The 16,167-nt window shown below is 40.0% G+C and overlaps 1 protein-coding gene across 1 annotated transcript in view; it reads left to right on the top strand.

The window, feature by feature from the left end:
* Positions 1-16,167, top strand: part of AGBL1 (AGBL carboxypeptidase 1) — an 805,329-nt gene that overhangs the window by 313,731 nt on the left and 475,431 nt on the right. The gene's annotated exons all lie outside the window — the stretch shown is intronic.

Here is a 16,167-nt window from a genome sequence, read left to right as displayed (position 1 = left end):
AAGGCAGATCATGAAGGGCCTTGTGCCCCAATAAGAATTGTGCCCTTAATTTTATCCTAAGGGTGGTGGTGGGGGGATGTCACTGAATATTTTGAATCAACAGTAATGCAGAAGATGGAAAATATCTGAAAAGGTTATTTTGGAGGCAGAAATCAGAGGCTGGGTAACTCTCTGCATGTGGAGTCTGGTGATACCTGCCCATTTCCAGTTGAGTTGACCAGAGGACCATGATGATTCACAGTCAACATCTTGGGCCACACAGGGCAGCGACGAGATCCGGAGACAGTTGGGTTCAAGGCCACGTGCAGGGGCTGTGAGCTGGTTGCTGCCCCTGCCACCAGGACCTGCAGGAGGGTTTCAGGAAGGCAGAAGGAAGCACTGACGTGGGGGGGTGGGAGAGGCAGAAATAAATCTTTGATGCTGAAGGAAGCCTGGTTTGGAGGCAGCAAAAGACTTTGTATGCTGATCTCAATTTCTCATTTTCAGGCCTAAACGTGTCACTAACGTCCTCTGTCAGGCTCTCTGACCAGACCAACTCTGCACACACTCTGTTGATTCCACACATCCTAGGAGCTCTTGGCCTGCCAGGGGCTCTTTCTTCTTGCCCAGTCATCTGTGAACATACCTAATTCAGAAGGTGAATACATTTAAATGGCTTAAACATAAAAGGCAGGTTGCCAAGCAACTGGGAATCTGGAATAGTCTTGTCAGGTTACGTGAGTGAGGAACTGGCGGGTCACTACGATAGAATTGTAGGATTGGAACAGCAACGATGATAACCCTCTCTCTCATTCTTTTTCTCTTATTTCTTCCCTCGCTCCCTCCATCCATCTCTTACCGCAAACGAGCAGCGCAGCCTGAATTTTAAACTTCATTTCAAAATGTCTTAACTCCATTCCGTTCCACGTTTCTTAGTTCTGCCTGCGGAGTAATTAGGCAGCAAAGTTACCTGCCTGTGCTGGCGTCCCCCGCTTCCTTAAACTCCCCCAGCTTACCCCCCGCAACCTGTACCTTTACTCAACTGCAAGAATAAAAATTTCCACAGTGCAAAGAGGGTAACACAACTATTGAAATTTCCTGGCACAGTTTTAGTTCTAAACTGCTCTGCTCCACTGTCAGGTGGTGACATATGTTTGGGGCTTAAGACTCTTAAATTTTCTCCTCCTACCTTATTGGTCCTTATGACTTGGGCCCATAATTTATTCGTCGTGCGGTTTTTGCTTGGCAGTTTTTCTGCTGTCTTAAATCGCCAGGTCTGGAAAGAGTTTGGGGGAAGCTGAGATTCCTGAAAGACACTACACTGATGAGGGCAGGCTCTCAGTTTGTCCTTTATAATTGAAAGAGAACCATGCTGTTCGGCTATTTAAAGATGTCCATACGCATGAGAGCACATTTTTGCCCCTCACTGGGCTCATCCTTTCTTTGCCTTCTTCATGGATCTTTGTCAACATCCTGCGGTAAGACTGCCCCAGCAGTCCACTATAACCCCACGGGGGCCAGAGACTTTGCTTCTGGAGGAGACTCCTTCTGTCTTTGGAACCTAGAGTCTGCTCCCTCAGGCACTTTGGATTCTTCTCCCGTTCAGATATGTTCAGGCAAATAATGTGGGAAAGAACAAAGCAAGAGACCCGTTGTATGTGACCTGGGAGCAGAATGATTCATTAGAATATTTCGAAGTTTTCTGAGCAAAGCCTACAGATCTTTAATTTCTTTCTTGAAGATTTGTTGCTTTCTGTGCCTTATATTATGCCTAAACCTACCGAAATGTAATGTAGCTAGCATAACAAGGTGGGATGTGTTGCATGAGTCTTCGTGGAGCATGAAAAGGTCTCCTTCCCTCTCATTTTGGTTATTTGTATTTCTGGAGGATACTGTGATGCACAGCTCTGTTGAGATAAGGGGTCAGGCCAAGAGTTCTGGCAGAGACTGCGTAAGCCTTGGCTATGTCTTTATAAGGCGTCCATTCAGAAATAGCCGGTAGTGATGTGGCCCCACCCTGAGTGGTCTGTAGGGGACAGAGTCCTCCTGGGACCTTCTGGAGCTTGAGGGAGTTAGTTAATGCTCTCCTCTGGGTAGCATTCATTCACTAGGGGGTGTGGGGGACAGGGGAGCCAGTGCCCTGGGGTACCAGGGAGCCTGCAGGTCCCAAGGCGGAATTGCAGACATCCGTAACTGAGATCAGCTGATGGATTGGTGGTGGTGGGGGGGGGGGGTGGGCAGGGAGTGCAGCAGCATCTGTCTGCAATTTTCCTGATGGGATTACACACTTCTCCTAAGTGACTGTCATTTCTGTGTGTAGTAAATTCCTCAAACCCAATCCAAATACTCTATTATCATACTGTATATATTATGTATCACTATAGCACAGATGTATTATTTTTTATTTCCAGCATATTATAATATAACAAAATCTGAAAAATCTGTAGAGTTTGATGCAGATGAGGGAATGCAGATGAATTTTCTCACATTTATGCAGAGTCGAATATTATTTTCTCAGCCTTGATTATATCACTTCCTCTTGGTTATCTGAAAATTGCTCAGGAATAGATTTCCTGATTTTCTCTTCATTTATACCCATTATCCAAACCAACTATATATATATATATATATATATATATATATATATATATGTATCTCAGAGACAGAAGGGTACAAAGTAAGATGGCAAGATTGCCCTTTGCAAAGAAATATGAGTTTGTAATATTTCAAAATTGAATTGTTTCACAAGAAAGAAGACAATGGAACAGAATGTTTTGTTCAGGGAGGAAAAGCCTTATTCTTTTATTCATTTCCTTGGTGCCTCAACTATATTCCATGGGAGTATAATAAACTTCTACCATTAAGTGTGATAAAGGGGTTCAGTTAAGAAAGTCAATAGAGGATCTAGGGCTGTGGTGTTCAGGTTAAGTAGTCACGAGCCACATGAAGCTGTAGAGCAGTTACATGTGATTAGTCTGAATTGTGACGTGCTGAAATTGTAAAATACACACCAGACTTCTGATGACTTAGGACCCAAAAATGTAAAATATCCCATTAATCATTTTCATATTGATGACACATTGAAATGGTAATATTTTTGACCTGTTGGATTAAATATAATTTATTATTAAAATTAATTTTGTATTTTTTAAAAGATTTTATTTATTCACTTAAGGCGGGGGAGAGGGAGGGGGAGCACAAGCAGGGGGAGGGGCAGAGGGAGAAGCAGGCTCCCCACGGAGCAGGGAGCCCAATGTGAGGCTTGATCCCAGGACCTCAGGATCAACCTGAACCGAAGGCAGATGCTTAACTGACTGAACCACCTAGGCGCCCCTTCGTATTTTTTTTTATTTTAGAAAAACATAGCTACTAGAAAACACAGAATTTTGCACAATATTTCTGTGGCTTGCTTTCTGTTTCTGTTGGACAGGGAGAGCTTTGCTGCTCAGAGTGCGATTTGGACCAGCCGTGTTGGCACCCTCCCAGGAACTTGGTAGAAATGCAGGATCTCAGGCCCTACTCCACAGTCACTGAAACAGAATCTGCTTTATTTTATTTATTTATTTATTTATTTATTTATTTATTTATTTATTTATTTATTTATTTGATGTAGTGTTCCATGATTCATTGTTTGCACATAACACCCAGTTCTCCGTTCAATACGTGCCCTCTTTAATACCCATCACCAGGCTAACCCTTCCCCCCACCTCCCTCCCCTCTAGAACCCTCAGTTTGTTTCTCAGAGTCCACAGTCTCTCATTGTTCGTCTCCCTCTCCGATTTTAGATCTGCTTTTTAACAAGATTTTTGGAGGATTTATGTGCACAATCCAGGTGGAGAAACACTGCCCTAGTTGAGAGAAGTTTCCAAAAGGCCAAAATTCTTTCACTCCCAATAAATAACTATTTCCCTTGGGAAAATTGGGAGTTCTTTGAAGATAGGTACTTGGTCTTGAACCCCTTGGCATCCCCAGTGTTTGATAACATGTTTGGTACACAAAAGATACTCAATAAATGTTGTATAAAAGAATGGGTGCATCATCCTGCCTATTACTTGGTGGATGGAAACTTTCATAATGGTCACAGAAAGTGAAAGAATCAGATGGGTTAATCCCTATTGAAGGCTAATAATTTACAGTGATCTGTCTTCTTATGGCATCATTTTGGTACCTGAAACATAGCAGTGTGTGATTGTCACATGAAGAACCCAACTGGCCTCCATGTCTGGACTTCAAAAACATCATTCTGACTATGGTATAGAAAAGTATCTTCAATGGAGCAAAAGTACAAATTAGACCCTGGTACTGCCCTACTCAAAGTCTCCATGATTTTCCATCACAAGCACAGTCTTTTTCTGTAAGACATGCATTATCTGGCTCTCATCCACTTCACACACTCTGTGCCAGCCCTGATTAAGTGTATGTCTTGAACTGGCTGAGTTTCCTCCATCCAAGGAGGTCCATACCTAGCTGTCAACTCCTCAGAGAGCCCTCTCTTGATCATCCTTTCTAAGATGATGACTCTACCCCTCCTCTGGATTCTCTGTTGCTTCCCCTCTGCTTTGTTTCTTTATTTTTTCCATAGTACTTACATGGTGTTATTGTTTGCCTTCCCCACTAAAAGGCAAGCTGCTGATGGCTAGGACTTTGACTTACCCTGGTGTAGCATCAGTCCCCATTATAGTGCCTGGTGTATCTTAAGAGCTCAATAAATACTTGCTGAATGAATGAATGAATGAATGAATGAATGAATGAATGAATGAATTTTGGGAAAATAAAAAAAAACCAGTGAATTAATATGTTGTGACACAGTTGGGCATGGAGGGGTTAATTACAGGAGCTAATTACAGTTAATTATACCCTTCTACTCAGCAAACATCTTCTGAAAACCCCCAATATATACAGCTTTAGGAAGAGAGAAACAAGGGGGCTCAGGAACTAGAGGGAATAGCTCTGGTAACAAGGCAGAGCCATGGGAGGGAAAGGACATGCTGGTTTGGGAAACAGCATGAAACAGAAGGAAGAATGTTTGGTTCAGGAGTGATGGAAACAAGACCAGACAGTCTGGCTGAGGCCAGATGGTGGGGGCTTTCAAGAAGGACTTTGTGAGGAGTGTACACTCCAGCACAGTTTATTATGCGGAAGGTGATGCAGTCAGATTTGGGATTTCTGTTTGTAGGTCACTGGGGCTTCTGTGTGGCTAGAGCAGTTGGTGAGGAGGAGGTTGCCTGTCTGTAGTGAAGAAGTGGGAGGGACGGATGATGGAGAGAGGTGGAATGGGAGAGGGTGGGGCCTTGGAGGTCCTGGGCATGAGTGGGGAACTCCTTGTACTTAAAACTTCCCGTCCCTGCTGTATGTCGTACTTAGGATTTGTGAAGAAGCTTAACAAAGTTCAGGAAATGCTTCACGGGCTACCAATGGCAAGATGGCGACCCTCCAATTTCTATAGCTCATCAGTGTGAAGAGCCTATGGTCCATGGCTTCCTCCCTACTGCCCCAAGACTCCTCAGGGGGCCGTGCTCTCTCCCTGCTCTGTCAGTGTATGTGCTGCACATCTCCTTGGTGAAAATGAAGAAATCTCCTCACAGAAAGAAGTCAGAGCTTCTCAGGCTCTGTGTCATTCTTTTGGGGGTATGGAGGTCACACTTCAGGCTTTGAGAGGAAGACAGGGCACAAAGTTGGGAGGGGCAAGATCTGAGGCCACTTCTTGCCACCGGAGGAAACTGCAGTCTGGTCAGTTTCTTATTCTGATGGTGTATGGGCCAGGAAGACTGTAGCTCAAGAGTTTGTAAAGGAGGCCACGTGAACAGGCAGAGCCCACTCCTCTGGGAAGGATCGTGCCCTGTGCTTAGGGGCAGCAAGAGAGATCCAGCCCAACTTGGCCATTCCAAAGCAGATTATTAGCAGGGATCACCTTCACTCTTGTGCTGCCATCTAACTTCTGACCACTTCACCACTTACTAGCACTTGCATCTGAATATTGGAAAAAGTGAAAAAAGAGATGAAGCTTCATGTAATTTTGCTTCTTGTTAGGAGCTCTATTAAAATAATATAGGAGACGAACTATGAGAGATGATGGACTCTGAGAAACAAACTGAGGGTTCTAGAGGGGAGGGGGGTGGGAGGATGGGTTAGCCTGGTGATGGGTATTGAGGAGGGCACGTCCTGCACGGAGCACTGGGTGTTATGCACAATGAATCATGGAACACTGCATCTAAAACTAATGATGTAATGTATGGGGATTAACATAACAATAAAAAAGAGAATATGTAAAAAAATAATAATAATACAGGAGAACATAATAGAACCAAAGGGGATTGAAACCATTGGCTAAGGCGTTTTATTTTTATCTACCATTTCAGTTGCCATTGATAATCATTGAATTTAGTGCTGCAAAGACCTAAGAAAGCCTTACTTTATAGGTCAGGAACTGAGATTTCAAAAGTGTTTAATTTTCCCAAATCCATTTAATCAGTACAAGGCAGAACCTGGTTGCCTGGTTCATAATTTGCATGATACTTGATTGCCCCTCAATGCATCATCAGATATTGTCTCAATAGGATTCATTTCAGCTTTCCTCTTAAGTACACACACAGAATAATACGTGGTCAAATGAAAAGAACATTGGATTTTGATTCAGAGCACCCCAGTTTTTTCATGCTTTCTCTCCTTCCTAGCCTTATAAACAAGAAGAGAATAATACCTGTCTTCTTACTTCCCAGATTTACTGTGAGGACTGAAGAAAGAGTGGAGGGGAAAGTACCTTCCCAGCTGCAGGGTTCTATAGCAATGCCATCTGCATGTTTCCATATAATCCCACACTTTAAAAAAAAAGCCCCAATGGTGTATTAATCTGTCAGAGGTCCAGCAGTTATGATGACATCAAATGGAATTAAAGGGTTCTTCTAGTTCATACTGTTGAAGAAATTCTAAGAAATTAGGAATGTATGAGGAATAAGTGATATAACCTTTGGAGATAAGGAAATGCTTCATTATTTGCAGAGGCTAGGATTGCCCACCTGCTAGTTTCAACATGATCAACTGCGATGTTTCCAAAAAAAAAAAAAAAAAAGGAGTATAAGAAAGTTCAAGAACTTGAAAATTCCAGTGAAAACCTTCTCCCTTCCTTTGGAAACCATGTAAAAGAGAGTGTGTATGTCAGAAAACAAAGGCATTCTTACATCTGCAAAATGAAGAGACAAACTTCTCAGTACTTGTAAGCAGCCAGCTTTCTGCAGGATCTTGGTGCAAGAAACATGAAAAGAAATGGAAGACAGAGTTCAGCATCAGGATTGTCACATTCCTATACTCAGCAAAAATACTTTTCAGAACTGAACATGAGATGGATTCATTTTCAGACAAGTGAAGGAACCACAAAAAGGGAGAGTACTCAATTCTAGCCGACCCATACTTCTTAGAAGTAATACTAACAGATGATTTTCCAGGCAGAAGAAAACTGAAACCTAGATGCCAGAAGGAGTGAAGAGTAATTAAAAAGGGCAAATATATAATTTAATTGAAATTAACTCCATGTAAATGTTTTGTGAATTTTAGATTTATAATGGGAATTAAAATAGATTATATCATATTATGATAAATCAAAGGTGCATATTATAATCTCTAAGGTAACTAATTAAAGAATAAAAGACATATAAGTACCACACTAATAGTGAAGAAAAAAGGAACAATGTGAAAAAAAAATGCAATCAATCCAATTGAAGACAAGATAGGACAGAAAATAGGTAATACAATAGTTAAGGCAAATGGAGAACAAATAATAAAATGATAGTGTTAAACCCACATATATCATTAATTTCATCAAATGTAAATAGAATAAATACTCCAAATAAAATCAGATGTTAGAGTGAATAAAATACAATATCCAACTATATCATACTTCCAAGAAAGAAACACCTGCTGAAAAACTGTCAAAAGTTTGAAGGGAAAGGGATGAGAAAAGATACACATTGTAAATACTAACCAGAAGAAATGTAGCCTATATGAATACAGATAAATGAGAAACTAAGGCAAAATACTTTAACAGAAATAGAGAGATACCTTATAACAATAAAAAATTCCAGTTAGGACTACGAAGCGACTCTAAATCTAGTTTCTGTTAATAGTATAGCTTTAAAATAATTGACAACATTCCAAGGAGAAATGGATAATCTGAAGTATCTTTGGAGACTTGTTACATACCTCTTTCAGGAACTCATAGAATAAGGAGACATAGTATCAAGCAAGAATAAAGAAAATATGAACAATATGACTAACAAACCTGATATAATTGGTGTATATGGAACATGACACTCAACATTCTTTTAAACACATAGATGATATTTATAAAATTTTATCATATGCTGAGCTAATGATCTAAATATCATTTCAAGTTCTTTATAAAAGAACAAAATATGAAAGGCAAAGAAAGTGGAAGGAAGGATAAATAAAAATTATAGGCAGAAATTAATGAAAGAAAAAATGATTATAAAATAGTTTTAGGAAAAAAACTAAAATGATATGCCCTTTTTGAGAATGATTAAGAAAAAAAACCCCTCTGTACCAGAAATAAAAATAAGAGACCATCACTAGAGATTCTTATATATAATAAGAGGGATTTAAAAGCAATTTTATGCCAACAAATTTGGAAATACAGTTTTCAATGCAAAATTACAAAAAAGTATAATTACCAAATGGGCATAAGAAGGAAAAGAAAATCTAAACAGTTGGATTTTTATTACACAATTTGAATATGTTTTAAAATAGTTTGGAGGTTCCGGGTGGCTTAGTCAGTTGAGCATCCAACTCTTGATTTCGGCTCAGGTCATGAGCTCAGGGTCATGAGATCGAGCCCCGTGTCTGGCTCCAAGCTGAGCAGGGAGTCTGCTTCTCTCCCTCCTCCCCTTCCTTTCTTTCTCCCTCTCCTCCCAACTCAAGTGTGAGCTCTCTCTCTCTAAAATAAATAAATAAATCTTTAAAAATAAAATTGGATTTGTTATACAAATTGGGTTGTTACTAAAATCTTCTGAGAAAGAGAATTCTAGGCTTAGATGACTTCCCTAGGAAATTTTACCATAAATTTAAGGAAGAAATATTTACAATCTTCAAAAAATCTTACATAGAAAAGAAAAAGAGGCAATGCTTTCCAACTCATCATAACCTTGATAACTAAGCCTGACAAGGACATTATAAGAAAAAAAGTCCTTACAAGTCCATCTCTCTCATGGGACATAGATGCAAAAATTCTAAAGAAATAACTGAATCCAGAATTCATTAAAGGATAATATAATCAAATTGATTGTATTTCAGGAATGTCAGGTTGATAATACCACCCAGCTGAAAAAAAAATGCCATAAGGTTTGGAGAAGAAAAATGAAACTTGTTTTTGCAGAAGATAAGATTGAGTATGTAGAAAATGCTAAAGGATATTATAGGAGGAAAAATATGAATCTCAACCTTTATGTCATATCATAATCCAAAATTAACTTGAAACACCTTATGTTAATTGATCTGAATGTTAAATTTAGACTAACTCTTGCAGAAGAAAATTATTGTCACGTCGAGTTAGGCAAAGATTTCTTAGTGAAACACAAAATATCCAAATTACAAAAGAAAAAAGTGCATACACTTGGTTTTATCAAATAAGAAACTTTTGTGCTTCAAAATACATAGTCTAGAAAATAAGAAGGTAAGCCAAAGACTTGGAGAAGAATTGACTGAACATATATCTGCCAGAGGATTGCATTTAGAAGATATCAAGAACTCAATAATAAGACAAACAACGTGGGGCGCCTGGGTGGCTCAGTCGTTAAGCGCCTGCCTTCGGCTCAGGTCATGATTCCAGGGTCCTGGGATCGAGCCCCGCATTGGGCTCCCTGCTCGGCGGGAAGCCTGCTTCTCCCTCTCCCACTCTCCCTGCTTGTGTTCCTCTCTAGCTGTCTCTCTCTCTGTCAAATAAATAAATAAAATCTTAAAAAAAAAAAAGACAAACAACATGATTTTAAAATGGGCAAAAGATTTGAACAGGCACTTGACTTAAGAAGGTATAGAAGTGGCCAAAAAACAACATAAAGTTCCCAACATCATTAGTCATCAGGGAAATGCAAATTGAGAGAACAATTAGATACTACCTCCCCATTAGAATGGCTAAAATTAAAAAGCCTGACAATGTTAAGTGTTGATCAACATGTGGATCAATTGGAACTCTCAGTCTCAGACATTACTTGTGGGCATGCAGAATGGTATAGATACTCTTTGGGAAACAGTTTGGCAGCCCCTTGTAATAACCTACTATAATATTAACCTTACTGTAATATGCACAAGTTCTGTAGGTAGGCATTCACTTCAAAGAAAAACATGTACACAAAGTATAACAACTTTATTCATAATAGCCTTAAACCGGAAAGAACTCAAATATTAAACCAGTGTTTGATTGATTGAATTGAGCTGATAAACCAATGGTGGCATATCCATTGCTTTGTGGCACACTGGAATATAAGTCTGTGGCCAAAAGGAACAGATTATTGACACATACATACAACAACATGGATGACTCTCAAAAGCATTATGCCAAGTGAAAGAAGCCAGACAGGAAGCTTATATGCTGTATGAATCAATTCTTATGAAATTCCAGAGAAGACAACGCTATTGAGATGAAAAGCAGATCACTGGTTACCGTAGGCTAGGGGTGGGGGATAGGGAGATAGGGATGCCTGCAAAACAGAATAAGGAGGATTTTTGTGATGGTAATAATGCTCTATATTATGATCATAGTGGTTTTACAGCACTGAATACATTTGTCAAAATTCACTGAATTGTAAAATTAAAATTGGTGAAATTTATTGAATGTACATTATACTATAAATAAAGCTAATTAAAAAAAGAGATGGAACCCATGGTGCAGAAAATGTACATAGTATGCTACCTTTGGTGGGAAACCGTATATTCTATAATGTATACAAATTTTTCACCACACCTATTTTCAGATTTTCTCTTTCTTCAGAATCTTCTTTCATTGACAATTTTTTCCCATATTTGTTTCCTTGCCTCCTCCCTTACCCCTTTGGCGTTAAATCAATTTTTTAAAAAAGATTTTATTTATTTATTTGAGAGAGAGAGTACAAGTGAGCACGAGCAGGGGGAGGGGCAAAGTGAGAGGGAGAGAGAAAGAAGCAGACCTGACTTGGGGCTTGATCCCAGGACCCTGAGATCATGACCTGAGCCGAAGTCAGACACGTAACCCACCTAGCCACCCAGGCACCCCAATCAAGTTGTTTTTATGCACTCTCTTCCAGAGTGAAGGCCAAGGTAGTCTTCCTTGACTTCGGAAATCATTCCGCTCTTTTGGCCATTTCTCCCACCTCTTAAGCCCAGTATCTGAGTCTTCAGCTCCAGTGAGAACTGCTGTCTGATCACACCCCTGCATAAGGATTTTCCATGGGGCTTTTACAACTTGCAAGATTGTTTTCAGTCTCCTTAGCATTGGTTCCAAAGGTCTGCAGACACAGGTGCAAACCACTTTGTGACTCACTCCCATTTGACCTTCCATATAGCTTAGTGCTTCAGCCACATCAAATCACTTTGCTCTTCTTCAGGCATTATGTGCTCTATGACCTTGTTATTTGGCAAATGCACCTACTTAGCCTTTTCCTATCACCTCCTTCCTTTCTTTTCTTCATCTGGCAAACTCTCACTCAATCTGGACAAACCTGATCCAATGTTATCTCTTCTGTGAAAATCCATTTCTTTCCTCTTTCTCCTCTGTGGTTTACTATTTGAAAATATTTTGCCTTTGGGAAAATTGACATATGATTATTATTTTCTGAAGAAGAGAACATTCTAGATAGGGATATAGCAGACATAAAAATTACTGAGATGACCTCCACCCACAGAGGTGTCCTATGTATAGATAGATAACTTTAAGTGAATGGGACGACTACATACAAAAGGGATCCACTATGATGCAGCTCTCTTGCCTGTGTTTTGTCACTCATCATAGTGTCACAGATATCTTCTAGTATCAACAGAAAGATCTAGGTGCCATTTTAATGCTTGCGTAGTTTTCTGTTTATGAATCCTTTCCTTAACTAGTTTCTGCAGGTGCACATTTAAGTCACTTCCAGTTGATCACATCATTATAAATAATGTTGTAATGAGCATTCCACTATGCTTTGAAAATGTCTTGACAAATGTCCCTGATCACACTGGATCATAATTATCAGTGTGCCTGTCTTTCCCACCAGACTATTATTAGTTCCCTGAGGGCAAAAACCACTATTACCCTTGGAATCTCCAGAACCTTCCAGAGTGCCAGTAGGAGTTCAATATATATTGTTAGAAGAAAAAAGGAAAAACTGGATGGGTGTTTATATAGCTGGGTACACACGTGTATCATTACATATGTCTTCAGTTCTTACTCAGGTTTTCATTGGCCGTGAGCCTCATATAATCCCCTACTTATTTCTAACCTCTTTTTACAGATGTTATTACCACTGACATAAATTCAAGACCGAGTTTTAAGAATTAGCATATTGCCAAACCATGACTCCCCCATAGATTTTGGTGACCTCCAGAATAGATTTTATAAATTACAGAGGAAAAAAAATGCAGATACCTGATACTCTTTGCCCTACCCTAAGCAGAAATGAGTTTTTAAAACTGAAATTGTCAATAACAAGAAAAAAAAAAACACATGGTATATGTGTCGCATAGTATTTACAGCTGTTGTCTATTATGGGTTCTCTGGAGCACCATTTGCTGCTGCAGCTGAATGGTCTCACAAGTTTAACTCACCAATACAACTGTAAAATTGTCTTAAATCACAGAGGAAAAAGAAGAATCAACTAGAAATGGCTAACATGCTGCTTATGTCTTCATGAGAACCCACAGTTTTCCCTGTTTGCTTCATCAGGATGCTCAGAACAGCCTGTTAGGTCTTGTGGTGTATTACAATATAGCAGGTTATCAACCTGATTCTTGGAAGGGAAGGAACACCTTGGACATCTCTTTGCAAGGGCTGCATTTGCTTAATGACTAATGCACTGAACTGTACTGGGTAACAGGCGGTGGGAGCCAACTGGCCCAGACAATGAGGGTGTTCAGTTGGTATTGGAAATTTACAAGAGCTTAAGCTATTTTTTATTTCTTCTTGCTAGGCTGGGAGTACTTACTATTGTTGTTCCATATGCCGTAAATGAACTTAGTTCAAAGACCACAAAGAGAGTGGTATGGAATTATAGAACTGAAAATAGTCTGCTGATTGAGTACAAATTCATCGAGCCTCTTTCTCAACAAGCTTTTTATTGGAGTGCCAATATGACTTGCTTTGGAAAGAGTGAGATGTAATTGTGAGCAAATGATGGAGGGGCAAGTTGGCCTTCAGTTAGGTTCAGCTCTGCTCAGCTAGCTAACTGTATATCTCTTTTCCTCCTCAGTATGTTTATTTAGTAAGCTCCAGTTAGGAAATCATTAGTCTTACCTGCAGGATACCCAATCCAATACTTAATTTCATCAGAAACTTCCATAACTCATTCTGTAGAAAATGGTGGGGCTGGAATGTGAACTCTGGAAATACGGCTCCGAAAAGTTGTTCTTTACTCAACAGGCCATACTGTCTCTGATTTAGCAAATGCATGATCTACAATAATGTCAAAATGATTTTATGAAGCATAGGCTTTGGCATGTCTTTCTCCTGCTGAAAAACCATCATGGACTCTCTATTTCTTAGAGATAGAAAGAGAGAGTGTACCCATGAATTGGGGGAGGGGCCGAGGGAGACGGAGAGAATCTCAAGTAGACTCCATGCCAAGACCAGTTCTGGGCTCGATCTCACGACCCTGAGATCATGACCTGAACTGAAACCAAGAGTTGGATGCCTAACCAACTGAGCCACCCAGGTGCCCCTGGACTCTCTACTTAAAACAGTGGCTCTCAGCTGTTCCTTTCTGGGACATGCGTATCAAATAGTCTCATGAAGACTCTCTTTCACTCTCTCCTCCCAAATCCAGAAAGCACATGAGACTGCATTCCATTCAAAGTAACATTATTAGGGGCACATGGGTGACTCAGTCAGCTGAACATCTGAATTTGGCTAAGGTCATGATCTCAGGGTCCTGGGATCAAGCCCTACATCAGGCTCCCTGCTCAGCGGGGAGTCTGCTTATCCCTCTGTCCCTTCCCCAGCTTGTGCTTTCTCTCTCTCTCTCAAATAAATACATAACATCTTTAAAAAAAAAATCCAAAACCAAAGTAACACCCAAAAAACCAAAGTAATATTATCAGGATGATTTCAAATCTGATCTTATATAATAAGTTAGACTAGAATTTAACCAGTTGTAACAGAACTGTGATTACATTTGCCTGGCCAGAGAGTGGTTTATTGGTCTCAGATATCCAGAAGCACTGAAGAAGCTCATGAAGGTGTAGGGTAGCTTCTTAAGGAATATATCAAGAACCCAGGTTCTTCCCATCTTTATGGTCACCATCTTTAGCATGTGACTTTGGTTCTCAAGTTGACTTCCTCACCTGAAAGTATTGTATCTGTGTTCAATGCAAGAGGAAGAAGAAGGGCAAGGAAAAGAGGCAAAGACTAAGACAAATTTGCCAGGTGAAACTGTCTTCTTCAATTAGTTTGCTAGAAAGATTTACCTCCTGCTACCATTTACATCTCATTGGCCACAGCTTGATCACATGGCCACTCTTCCCTACAAGAGGATCCATGCATCTGGCTGTTTGAATCTGGGCACATTCTTTCACCCCCAGAATTGGGTCTCATCATCAGAAAGAAAAGAAGAAAGGCTACTGGACAGAAAACCAGCAGTTTGTGCCATGTGTGTGTGCATAGTGTATGTATACATATATATTACATATACAATATCATAAGCAAACATTTACACTTTTATTGGTAACCAGTGATTCTTCAGTAGGCACCATCAATGACCATAGCATACCTGTGAGACACTGACTGGGTGGTTGAGAACTTCTGATCTGTAGAATAAAGTCCAAATCCCTAAACAAAATATGTCAGGAAGACCTTACTAGTTTGACACCAGCCTACTTTTCTAAATCCATGTGTCACCATCCTCAGTCCTTTGTTTCAGCCACTTGTGGTTTCCTTTATTCTTCAATGTTCCAATTTTTACTCCTTTTTGTTCTTTGCATGTGTCTTATTCTTTGCTTAGAAGACGCTTTCTCACTTCTCCCCCATAGGATGAGACTCATTCTGCAAGACTCAGCCCAAAAAGCATCACAGCTCTGGAAACATCCTTCCCTCTCTCAGTCATATCTGTCTTTGGTACTTTACATACACTTCCATTAGCTCACTTGCCAGTATTTGCTTGCGTTTGTCACTACTGGCAAAGGCTATGGCCTCTTACAGAACAAGGACTATAATCTATTCAACTTTCATATCCCATGGCTCCTGCAGTTTCTGGAATATGCTCAAGACACCTGCTTAGAGAAAAACAACCAAATATTATCTCCAATATATAAATGATCTATAAGGGGCTGATGTGATCTGCTCTCACCATAGTCAGTAAAAAGGTACCGATCTCTGCTCCTCAAACTGAGATCTCAGTGGTTGTCAACAGATAGTGTTTTTTTTTTTTTTTGTCTAAATGAATGATAATATTCACTATTACCTGTTCTTTAGCTCTGTTATTGAAAGTTAATCAATTTTGTATTTCCTTTTTTTTAAGATTTTATTTATTTATTTAACACAGAGTTCAAGCAGGGGGAATAGCAGCGGGAGAGGGAGAAGCAGGCTCCCCGCTGAGCAGGGAGCCTGACTTGGGGCTTGATCCCAGGACCCTTAACCGCTTAACCGACTGAGACACCCAGGTGCCCCTCAATTTTGTATTTCTTTGCACAGAATCCGAGACACAGTTTGTTCCCTCAAAAAGGCTACTATTTAAGGGAAGAAAAGCTGTATTTAGCTGGCAGTGATTTGAATGAGATGGAAAGAAATGACTAGTTTAACTTTTAGGCTGCTTGGTGGCTGGGGTATTTATACTTGGCAAACGCTTAGTTCTTGTCATTCAGGTGGGTTTAGGAGCTTTAAGGAATTGGGTGAGGATACAAAAGGAAAAGAGAGTCAGAAAACACACACACACACACAATCGGACAAGGGGTTAGAGCAGATGTGGTGAACTTCTGGTATGAGGCCACATCTTCAGCCCTCCTTTCCCAAGCGTATGG

The sequence above is a fragment of the Mirounga angustirostris genome, unplaced genomic scaffold (assembly GCF_029215605.1).
Source record: "Mirounga angustirostris isolate CCGP_5_RB_7025 unplaced genomic scaffold, mMirAng1.0.hap1 SCAF_9, whole genome shotgun sequence".
NCBI classification, from domain to species: domain Eukaryota; kingdom Metazoa; phylum Chordata; class Mammalia; order Carnivora; family Phocidae; genus Mirounga; species Mirounga angustirostris.
This window is presented reverse-complemented; position numbering and strand designations above follow the sequence as displayed.